Consider the following 11271-nt stretch of genomic DNA (forward strand, 5'->3'; position numbering starts at 1 on the left):
ATAACTTAATAATATTCCTTAAAATTATGCAGATCTCCTTGAGAAAACAAAATTTAGTGGGTGTGGCGAAAATATTGAAAAATTATCCTAGGTAGTCAAATTCCTACAGCATAACAATGAAATTCAAAAAATAGCATATTTATATGTTCATATTGAATATGTAGGAAAGTGACTTCCATGTAACCCTGTGATTACCAGACTAACATGTGAACAGTATGCTGTGTTAATTACTGTGTCCCAATCCACCTCTGATCTGAGACTACCTACAACACCTGGTATTCCTAGGTGGTCACCCATCCAAGTACTGACGACGCCCAATACTGTATAGCTTCCAAGATCAGATGAGATTGGGCATATCCAGTATGGTATGGCTGTAGGTCTAATATTATTTGAGAGAGTCTAGATGCCCTGGTGTATACACAGCAATAATGTTTGTAGGACTATGTCGTATGAGGAGTCCGCTTTGTTCAAAGTAATACAAAATCAAAAAAAGTATTGCACAAGCGTACTTGATTTGTATTGGAGTTAATCTCAGTGCTTATGCTTAGGTCAAGTATCAATATGTGAGATATGATATCCGTACAGTCCAAAGTTACATTTTATTCCTGTGTTTCTATATCATGCAGCAAAATTGTAAAAGTGGATCAACATTTCTTATTCGTTTATACAGAAATTCATATATACACCCATCTTTCCATGTCCTGGTCGACTGAATCATAAGTTATTGATCTGTTGTTATATCATGTGGGTATCATAATAAGGGTCGAATATTATCACCCCTTAAATGCTGTATATATTATATTCTTCTCCCCTCTTAGAGAAAGGTGTACTGGTGACTGTCAGAGATATAACATTTATCCTGAAAAAAGGTGCACAAAATGCAAGCCAATACACAGGCATCAATATCACATATATGCACATACAGAGTAAGTAGTGACAAGCATCTGTACACCAATAAATATCTCTTCATACAATAGATTTCTTTAAGATCATGTTCAACATGGAGCATTAGAACTCTCCAAATATTGAAGCGGAATAAACAGGATTAAATAGAGGGAGGTTATAACCCTCACTCCATGTTAAATCCATATAGTAAAATGGGGTAAGTGTTTTAGCAATAAGATATTACATCCCCATGACTGTCCACGCCTGCCTTCAAATTGAATCAAGTTGCAAACAATCACAGCACTGAGTCTGCATGAAACGGTAAACACGTGAGTCTAAACCTCGACAGCTGCACTGACACGGCGGTCAGTCGGCTGTTATACATACGGTATCCGGGTTACATGGTCTGGAGTCTGATCCGTGCACTGTCCAGATCTCCGTTGATATGCGGGACGCGCGTTTCGCCTCTAAGGAGGCTTGTTCACCTCTCCATAGCCGTGTTACTCATGGGTGACTCCTGTTAAGCTGAGTTACAAATAATTTGTGGGCAATGTCATCTGACGTCATTGGACTGGCTATAGGCTACCATCAAGTAGGTTTCCCCTCTAGTTTAGTCATTGCGGTCCGTCAAAATGACATAGATTAAATGCCCAATAAAGTAACTGAAAAGAAAAAAGGTCTGATCGGTCTGAATAATATAAAAATAATAAATGAAAGTGTCAGCCGGTAAATTTAAAACATAATAAAGCACAAAGAAAGGGTTTATCTCCTTAAAGAAATACATGCTTTATTATGTGTTAAATTCCATTCCTGCCTTCTCTGATTCATAGCGACCAGGTAGGGTTTGTTCCGGGCCGTGAAGCTAGGGACAATACCTAAAAAATTATAGCTCTCATTCACCAGATTACGTCTATGGAGACCCCAGCTATTTTATAGTCTACTGATGCTGAGAAGGCATTCGACAGGGTAGATTGGAGCTTTATGTCTGGGGCAACTGGGACACCTGGACTGGGTCCTGTCTGCCTTCAGCGTATACTCGCCCTTTATCAATCTCTTTCTGCCCGCATTAGAATCAACGGCTCCCTCTCTGACTCCTTCTCCATTAACAATGGGACTAGACAAGGTTTCCTTTATCCCATCTGATTTTTATTTTATGTATGGAAGCTCTGGCAAGGTCAATTAGGTTGAATCCAGATATATTGGGTTTTAGGTTGCACAGTGGTGAATACAAACTGGCTCTCTTTGCCGATGATTTACTGGCCACGATTACAAATTCTGTCATCTCATTACTGAACCTATTCCTAGAGGAATTTAAGATTTTTGGAGACCTCTCTGATTTTAAAGTTAATTACTCTAAGTCGGTTGCCCTGAATATTATGGCACCTCCTCAGATGGTAGCTGGCCTTAAATCAGCATTCTCCTTTACTTGGCACTCGTCTCAACTAAAATATCTGGGTGTAGTTCTTACTAGGGACCTTTCCTGCTTATTTGAGACCAATTTTACTCCCCATTTAGACAAATTATGATCATATTTACAGTTGTGGAAGTCCAGACTCTTCTCATGGTTCGGGAGGCTGGGGATCCTCAAAATGAACTCTCTTCCCAAGATCCTTTATCTGTTGCAGACCCTACCAATTAAATTAGCCCCTAGATGGTTTCTGGATGTCCAAGCTCTAATTAGAGAATTTGTCTGGGGAGGTGATAGACCCTCTTTGAAGTTAGACCTTATGTTCCATCACAAAGACAGAGGGTGGTTTACGCCTCTCATATATTAAGAGTTACTACCAGGCTTGTCTCCTTCACAGAATTTTGGCATGGCCCAGGGCAGAAACTCCCAAACAGTGGGTGCAACTTGAGAACAAGGTGTTGGAGAAGTCTATATCAACAGCTCAATGGCTCCCCACCCTCCATATTTCTCATCCTACTATCAGTCCCACTTTAAATTGTTGGAAAGCTATACAGAAGTCCCTTTCGATATCTTCACTAAATTGCTCTCATGTTGTTTCTTTTTAATGAACGATTCCCTCTGGGTATTTATATTAAAGCTATCCATTCCTGGCATGCGATGTGACTTGTCAGGGTTGGACAGCTTGTGGCTTTATATAAAGCAGTGGCTTTATGCCTTTTGCTGAGGTATGTGAGAAGTGGAACTTACCATCAAAGGAATATTGGCACTATCTTCAGGTATGTCATTTTTCTGCAATCTCTAGGCCCTTCTAAGACTCTTTGTTTGGCTTATACTTCTTTTTAACAACTATGTGCTAGCTCTACCTCCCGACCCATACTATATCTGATATATAATTTTTTGTCAGCAGATGCTAACCTTTCTGTCCTTAATTTTACTAAAATTTGGGACAGTGAGCTTGGGTATGGACTGGGTAAGAATAAGTGGGAAAAAAATATTTAAATTAGCCCATGCCTGTTCCTCCAGTGCAGGTGTCAAAGAGACCCAATATAAGTTGCTTTCCCGTTGGTACAGATGTCTGGATGCCCTCTCTAAGATGGGGATTGGTGTGCCACATATTTGCTGGCGTTGCTTCCATATCTGGTGGCAATGCCTTATTCTCCAACCCTTTTGGAATGAAGTCCTCAGCCTTTCTGCAAACATTTTAGATGAATCAGTCACTACAGACCCCTCTCAAAATATAAGATATCTCTTTTATGTCATTTGAACAATGCTGCTAAAGCAATTATCCTGGTAAAATGGCGCCCGTCCTCTCCTCCAACGGTAATGGATTGGTTCAACAGAATAGATTCATATATGAAAATGGAAGATATACTGACTTCTGCTGATAGTGGTTAGGAGTCCTTTAGAGATACCTGGTTTCACTGGATGGATTTCAAAGACTCTGTGACCTTCAAAAATATCCTTTCTTCTACTCGCCCCTAAATTGTAGTAGAATCATGCTTCTGGTAACTGGCTGCTAAGGTTGTATTGTAGCTCTACTTCATTTCTAATCGGATAGAGAGGACGCGAGATTACATCACTTGATCTGGAGCCATTGCTTTCTCTTTTTCTGCTCTATTTACATTTCTTCCTTTCATTAACCCCCCCTGCCTCCCACTACAGTCTCAATGTTTCTTTTGTTTCTATTTCAATATTTAGTTTTTGTGTAATATTTTATAAATTTTTTGTTGTTTTACGAAGTCACTGGTGATATCTATTACTGATTTTTTAAAAATATTTTTCCAGTATATTTGTATTTTGAGCTATGTGTATTTGATGATGGCTCTGACACTGTTCTTAAATATATGTATTGTTCCTATATTTTCTTGACATATTTAATAAAATGGTCAAGTCAAAGTAAAACGTGAATAAAAACAGAGAATCACTTCCTACCAGACGTCGATGTTAAAGACGCACATCACACAAATACAGTGGACCCAGATGAAACCCGGGTATAAGCCACTCCATGATGTGACAATTCATCTCCAAGGTAGGTGCAGTCTCTCTGCCAATGCATTTTAATTATAAAAAGTTTTTTTCAAGGAGAGTATGTACACAGAATAGGAATAAAGGGCAGCACAGACGGTGTAACGGTTAGCGTTACAGCCTCACAGCATTGAGGTCATGGGTTCGATTCCCACCACGGCCCTACCTGTGCGGAGTTTGTATATTCTCCCTGTGCTTGCGTGGGTTTCCTCCGGGTGCTCCGGTTTCCTCCCACACTCCAAAAATATACTGGTAGGTTAATTGGCCCCCAACACAAATTAACCCTAGTATGTCTGTGTGTGAGCATGTGATAGGGAATATAGATTGTAAGCTCCACTGGGGCAGGGACTGATGTGACTGGCCAGATATTCTCTGTAAAGCGCTGCGGAATATGTGTGCGCTATATAAATAACGTAATAATAATAATAACCACCAAAGCAGGAACTAAGCGTCCCTTGTCTCCTGTCTAAATGGAACCAGAAGACAGGCACACATTGGACCTCATTCAGACCCGCTCGCTAGATATGATCGCTCGCATCCAGCGCATGCAAATTTGTCAAAGTGACGCCATGGGAAATGCTCGCTCGCCAAGGCATAAGCACACCCACTTTGGCTGTGTGAGCGATCACTCTGTGTATGCAGACACCCATTAGCGTATGTTGAGATGCCCACTAGCGCACGTCATCTCCAGGAAGTGTTTTAAAACATTTGTACATCGAGCACCAACGGTAGCGATCGCAGAACACCACATTTTTAATGCTCTTTTGAGGTCCCTAAACACTAGACTATGGGCCTTATTCAGACCAGGTCGCAAGCGCAGAGCGCTCGCAACCGGGTCGATGTTTGCCCACTGGGCATGCGCATGTCGGAGCTGGCTCGAACGTGCGCATGCGCGAGCCCCGGCTAGCGATGGGCGCTCTGTCGCCACGGGTCTCGCAAAAAAAGGGGATGAGCTGTCGATGGTGATTGACAGCTCGCCCCATTTGGGAGGCGGGCAGGGGGGGTGGCCGGCCAAACTGAGGCGTCCCTGACGGAACGCTTGCCATTTGGGCCCGCCCCACTGACATAAGCAATCATGATGTAATCAATTGGTTACATCAATGATACGTCGTGACATTGTATCATTGATGTAACCACAAGATTAACATCAATTAATCTTGCGGTTACGATGTAGCGGTTCCCACAATAGACGTCTATGGGGATTTCGACGGAGATGCTCCCTGATTGGCTGGCGGCCCCTTCACTGACGGGGCACACGTGTGCCCTGGTCATTTACGTGGAGCAAAGGTATGTGTACACACATACCTTTGCTCGGTCCGTATGGTTCGTTTTTTTTGCGTTTTTTTATTTTAACCCCTGGATTGCCTACTTGCAGAAGAGGACGTGATCGACGCATAGGAGAGGTGAGTATGGATTTTTTTTTTCAGGTACACCCTTATGGATTACTTCGGATACTAGGTGAGTATGTGTGAGTGTGAATGTATGTTTTATTAAAATTATACTTTCACGGTGTCAGTTTGTTTATTTACGTATTTCTTTAGTTGTGGAACTACAGGTGCCAGCGGGCCCGTAATGCCCCGCATGCTGGTATTTGTGGTTCTCCAAATACCAGCATGCAGGGGAGGCTTGCTGGTACTTGTGGTTCTACAAATAAAGACAATATGGAAAATTTAATTTTACACTTTACACTTTCAACCCGGCACCCGCCGCCCTAGAGTGCCGGGGATAGCCCCGGGCTATGAGTGTAGGCCTGGGGTGCCCTGGAGAGGGGGACCCCTTTATTGGGGGGGTCCACAACTCCCCAGGGATCCCCAGCCTGGACTGACTAGCGGTCAGGGATAATGCTCTGGCCGGGGAAACCGGTGAAAGGTTTTCCCTGGCTGTGGCATTATCCCCCCACTAGACAGAGTTCGGTGCTGGTTCTGGAATATTCAGGGGACCCCTACTCGTTTTGTCCCCTGATTTCCAGAACCAGCTCAACAAAGACCTGTGCTGGTTCTTAATATACAGGGGCCCCCTACGCATTTTGGCCCCTGTATTTTTAGAACCAGAACAGGCTTTATAAAGCCCGGTGCTGGTTATGCTTTTGGGGAGGGGGTGCACGTCATTTTTTTAATTTAAAAACATTTAACATAAGTACACACAGAAACATGTACATATCTCATGGATATGTGCATGTTTCTGTGTTAATCTGACCTGCTCAGGATGTACTCGCTAGCCTGAAGCAGGTCTATTATTTGGGGACTTTTGGTAATATTTTTTTTGCGAGTCTGAAACAGACACTCTATTACATTGGGCGAGTTGATTGTTTTCAATGTGAAAACATCTGGATGCGAGTTTGAGAATGGAGAGTTTTAGTAACTCTGAAAAATGCGAGTTTTAGTGAACAGACACCCTATTACATTGGAGAGTTGTGAAAAATTGCGAGTTTAGCACCAAACTCGCAATTTACCAAAACAGACTACCTATTATATTTGGCCCTATGTGTTTTAATAAATATTTTTTTTTTGTCTAAAAGCACTACTTCTATTTTTTATATTGTCTATTTTTAGTGGGCTGCAGTTCCCAATTGGTATAGCTGCTCTTTAGACTGACATTTTCTTAGTAATACAGATCTGCGCACCTATTTCAATTTATAATGTCGTTCATAACTGGACGATGCGGCCTTCACTTGATAGGCATTCCCATAGACACTCCCCTCCCAGACCTGCTTCAGACACAGATGCAAGCACAGAACAGTGAGATTCCTGCATGTATCTGTGTACAAGCTTGTAAAGTGTAAAATAAAAAAAATAAATGATGTGGGGTCCCCCCTTAAAAGCACAACCAGCCCCAGACTTTTCAGAGCCAGTCCTGGTTGTGAAAATATGGGGGACAAAAGACATAGGGGTCCCCTGTGTTTTGCACAACCAGCACTGGGCTCAGTGAGCCAGTCATAGTTTTGGAAATACAGGGCCAAAATGAGTAGGGGGTCCACTGTATTTTCCAAAACCAGCACCAGACTCTTTCTAGCGAGGGTGTAATGCCACAGCAAGGGGAACCCTTTCACTGGGTCCCCTGGCCAAAGCATTACACCTGACCGCTAGTCAGCCCAGGCCGGGGATCCCTGGGGAGATGGGGACCCCCAATAAAGGGGTCCCCCTCTCCAGGGTACCCCAGGCCTGGGTTGATAGCGCAGGACTATCCCCAGCACCCTTGGCCGGTGGGTGCCAAGTTGGTTGTGTAAATGTGTGAAAATTATATGATCTATTGTCTTTTCCTGGAGAACTACAGGTCCCAGCAAGCCTTCCCCGCATGCTGGTACTTGGAGAATCACAAGTACCAGAATGCAGGGCATTAAGGACCCGCTGGCACCTGTAGTTCACCTGCAAAAGAAATATTAAAATAAACACAAGACACACACACACCGTGACACTATAATGTTTTGGATTGCTAAGCACATGAAGAAAGGTATTAGCATATGTTGGCTTACTATATGTAGAAGGTTCAGTTTTACTTTTTTTTTCACTTTGTACAGCTATGTTGAAAAATTCACCAATGTATTGCTAATATGAAAAGTGACTTTGCCATTAACAATATTATTATTTAAATAGTCACAGAAGGCTAATAAGCTAGTGTTAGCTCTTGAACAAATAAAGAGATCATCTATATAATGCCACCAACATTTGTTTACATTATCTTTGCCTATAACCCCATTCCATTGATCCTAAAAGGACCCCACTGTTTGCTAACATGCATGCAAACAGTGGTGTAACTACCACGGCTGAAAGGGGTGCAGCTGTTATGGTGCCCAAGCTGCCTCTGTGGCACGTCACTCCTCCTGCACCCAGTCACGCACACAAGGTAGGCCGGTCCAGTCAGGGTCGCCAAGGGGAGCCCGGGTGTCAACGATGTTGATTTGGTGCTGACCCGCACCGGCAGGCAGCCATGGAGAGACAGCCAATCAGCAGTGGTGGATCCTGATTGGCTGCTGGTCCGCGAGCTCAGATTGGCCTCGCGACTGGTGCCAGATTCAAATTGCATTGGCGCGGTCAGTCTGTCTGCCACAACTGCTGGTACACAGGAGGTGGCGAGTGGCTGTTGGAGGAACACGGGAAGGTGATTTGCTGGGGGGGGAGGTCATAATGTGTAATGGGCATTACTGTGTTGCATAATGTTATAAGGAGCATTACTGTGTTGCACAATGTGTAAGGGGTATTACTGTGTAGTGTAAGGGGCATTCTTGTGTGGCATAATGTATAAGGAGCACTACTACTGCATGCCATAATGTGTACAAGGGGTACTGCTATGTGGCATAACATGAATGGGTTTTGTGCAGGGGCAAATTTATGTGTTGGGTTTTTTTTTTTACCTCGGGGGGGGCCCTTTTAAGATCTTGCTATATGGCCCACAAAGTTATAGTTACGCTCTTGCAAGCAAACACAGAGGGCTGACTAATATATATTATCACTTTAAAAGGACAAATTCTGGATTTAATATGAACTTGCATGAGTCAAAGTTTGAAACTTGCTTAGACTGTGAGGTTAAAAAGTAACTTTTGAAGCTTTCACACAGGACTTTGGCAGACTGCCAATTTCCATTTGAGCCAGCCCAGGAAACTGTGCAATGTAAGAGTGTCCCCATTTTTAGGGATTGTGTGACACTGTTTAGCCCTGACGAAGTTCAAAACTAGGCAAAAAAAACCTAATCCTGGTCAAACTACACCACCATGCCAAATTTGGTGGAGCTAGGTCTAAAACTGTGGCCATGCATAAAGGACATAGACATACATGCTCTTTTGCTTATTATATAGATTATGTATTCATGTAACAAAATTTATGTGGGAAAACCAAAGAGAGCGTTAAAAATTTGGTGGTCTGAACAAGTTCTAAATATTTAAAAAAGCCACAAAACCACCCATTTTATAGATAGGTGGAAGAAAATAATAAAAACACCAGTTAATTAAATAAGGTGGATATGCAATTTAGATGTCTTAGCAGCACATGGATTAAACCATGATTTTGGGGCAGATTCTGAAATGGACACTATTCATTCAGCCAGTGCATCTTTGAAAGCAGTGGCTGTCAGGGGTGCTGAGAGGGGGGGGAGCGGTTACCAATTACCCGGGCTTGCTGGAGGGGCCCGGGTCCAGCACTGCTCCCCCCTTTGCATTACAGCAGCCCAGCACACACTGTTCTGAGTCTTCCACTAGATGGATTTGGATGAAAACTTCACAGAGTGGTAACATTGGATCCCAGAAGACATATTAGGGGGTTGAGGTTCTAGTTGGTGTGTGCTGGGCAGAACTTTGACCCGGGGAGCCTGTTCTGGGCCTTCCACTGGATGGATTTGGATGAAAAAGCTTAACATATGAGCGGCAATTGGTCTGGGATGCCTAATGGAGTGGTTTGGGTCAGGGGCGAAACTCACAGATGAGTGAGTCGGGCAGAACTTTGACCTAGGGAGCCTGTTCTGGGCCTTCCACTGGATGGATTTGGATGACCTCACATAATAAAAGTTAATAACTTGAAGATACACCCCTGCACCGATTGGGATGAAACCAACAAGATGTGGTCCATTTGGATCCTGGACAGGTTTTAGGGGGGTTGGGGTCCCAGTCGGACCTCCCGTTGGTGTACGCCTGGCATATATCTTAACTTGAAGATTTAAATCTAGGCAACGCCAGGTACTTCAGCTAGTGATACCCAGATGAGATGTGTTGGAGGCTCCTCTTACCTTTCATGAACTTGCTATTGTTTTACCAGATAAGCTTTTTATTATTATTCTAAATACATGTGAAGTTATGTATTTTATGTATGTTTTTTAAAATACCACGCACAGTACTTGATTACTGAATGCTAACCTTACCACGTATGCTTAGAATTTGTCTTAAATAAATTGTCTTTATTAACTTAAATTATTCTATGATCTATTTGTCATGTAATTCTTATTTCTATTTATATGTACACATATTTAGATGGGTGACATTATCATTGCATACTAAATACTGGGGTTGATAATTTAAAAAAAAAACCTTGATTGTATATTGCACTTTATTGTATAAACACTATTCTTTGGATAACAAAGGAGGTCAGATCCGATTAATTTATAATTATACACAGCATACTCTGAACACGATATGGTGTAGATTTAGTATTATTACTTTTCCCAAGTACACATTACACTGAAGCCACTTTGTTCTTTATATACCATATTTTGCAAATTTTTTACGCACACCGCTTTGAATATAAATTTTTTAATACTCCGCACTCATCATTCTGTATTCATGTACACATTAGCTATACAAGCACATTGGGCGCTCTAACAGTTCCAATTTCTTATATATATATATATATATATATATATATATATATATATATATACTCCTCCAATCTCACAGTCGCACTCCTGGGACTTTATATGTCAATCAAAGAAAACTGCAAATACGCAGAACGTTTCAATTATTAGAATTTTCATCAGGGAAATAACAAGTAGTAAATGTACAACTTACCCTTAAATAGATCCACCTCGAGTGCAGCACAGCATCACACTCCAGCACACCGTCCCTGCTCGCTGACGTAATCAGGGAACGCTGGACAAGCAACTCCCGGCTCCACTGACTGCGTCACTGGCTGAGCAGGGAGGTTGCTATGGGAACAGATGCAGTGTAAAATGTGTATACCCATCACCAAACAATATCACATAAAAACAAACAGTTGCAGTATAGAACAAAACGGCAACATTCAAGTAATAAAGCTCCAGTAATTGTATCCTTCAAAGTATTAAATTAGTCAGACTAGATATCAATGCTATATTCTGCATTATCTATAAGAAACAAGTAAAGAACAAATTTTTATTTAGACCATGAGGTTGTACAGTGTTCAGTTTGAAAATCCAACGAGTTTCCAGCTGCAATAAAGCTCGGTCCCTATCTCCCCGAAATCAATAATTTTGTATTTAAGGGCAGACAAGTT

General features: G+C 42.2%; 1 pseudogene; it reads right to left on the bottom strand.

The window, feature by feature from the left end:
• Positions 1 to 260: 260 nt before the first annotated feature.
• Positions 261 to 379, bottom strand: LOC148506684 (5S ribosomal RNA; annotated as a pseudogene).
• Positions 380 to 11271: the final 10892 nt, after the last annotated feature.

This window comes from Taudactylus pleione, unplaced genomic scaffold (genome assembly GCF_031769625.1).
Source record: "Taudactylus pleione unplaced genomic scaffold, aTauple2 ptg000398l, whole genome shotgun sequence".
Classification (NCBI taxonomy): Eukaryota; Metazoa; Chordata; class Amphibia; order Anura; family Myobatrachidae; genus Taudactylus; species Taudactylus pleione.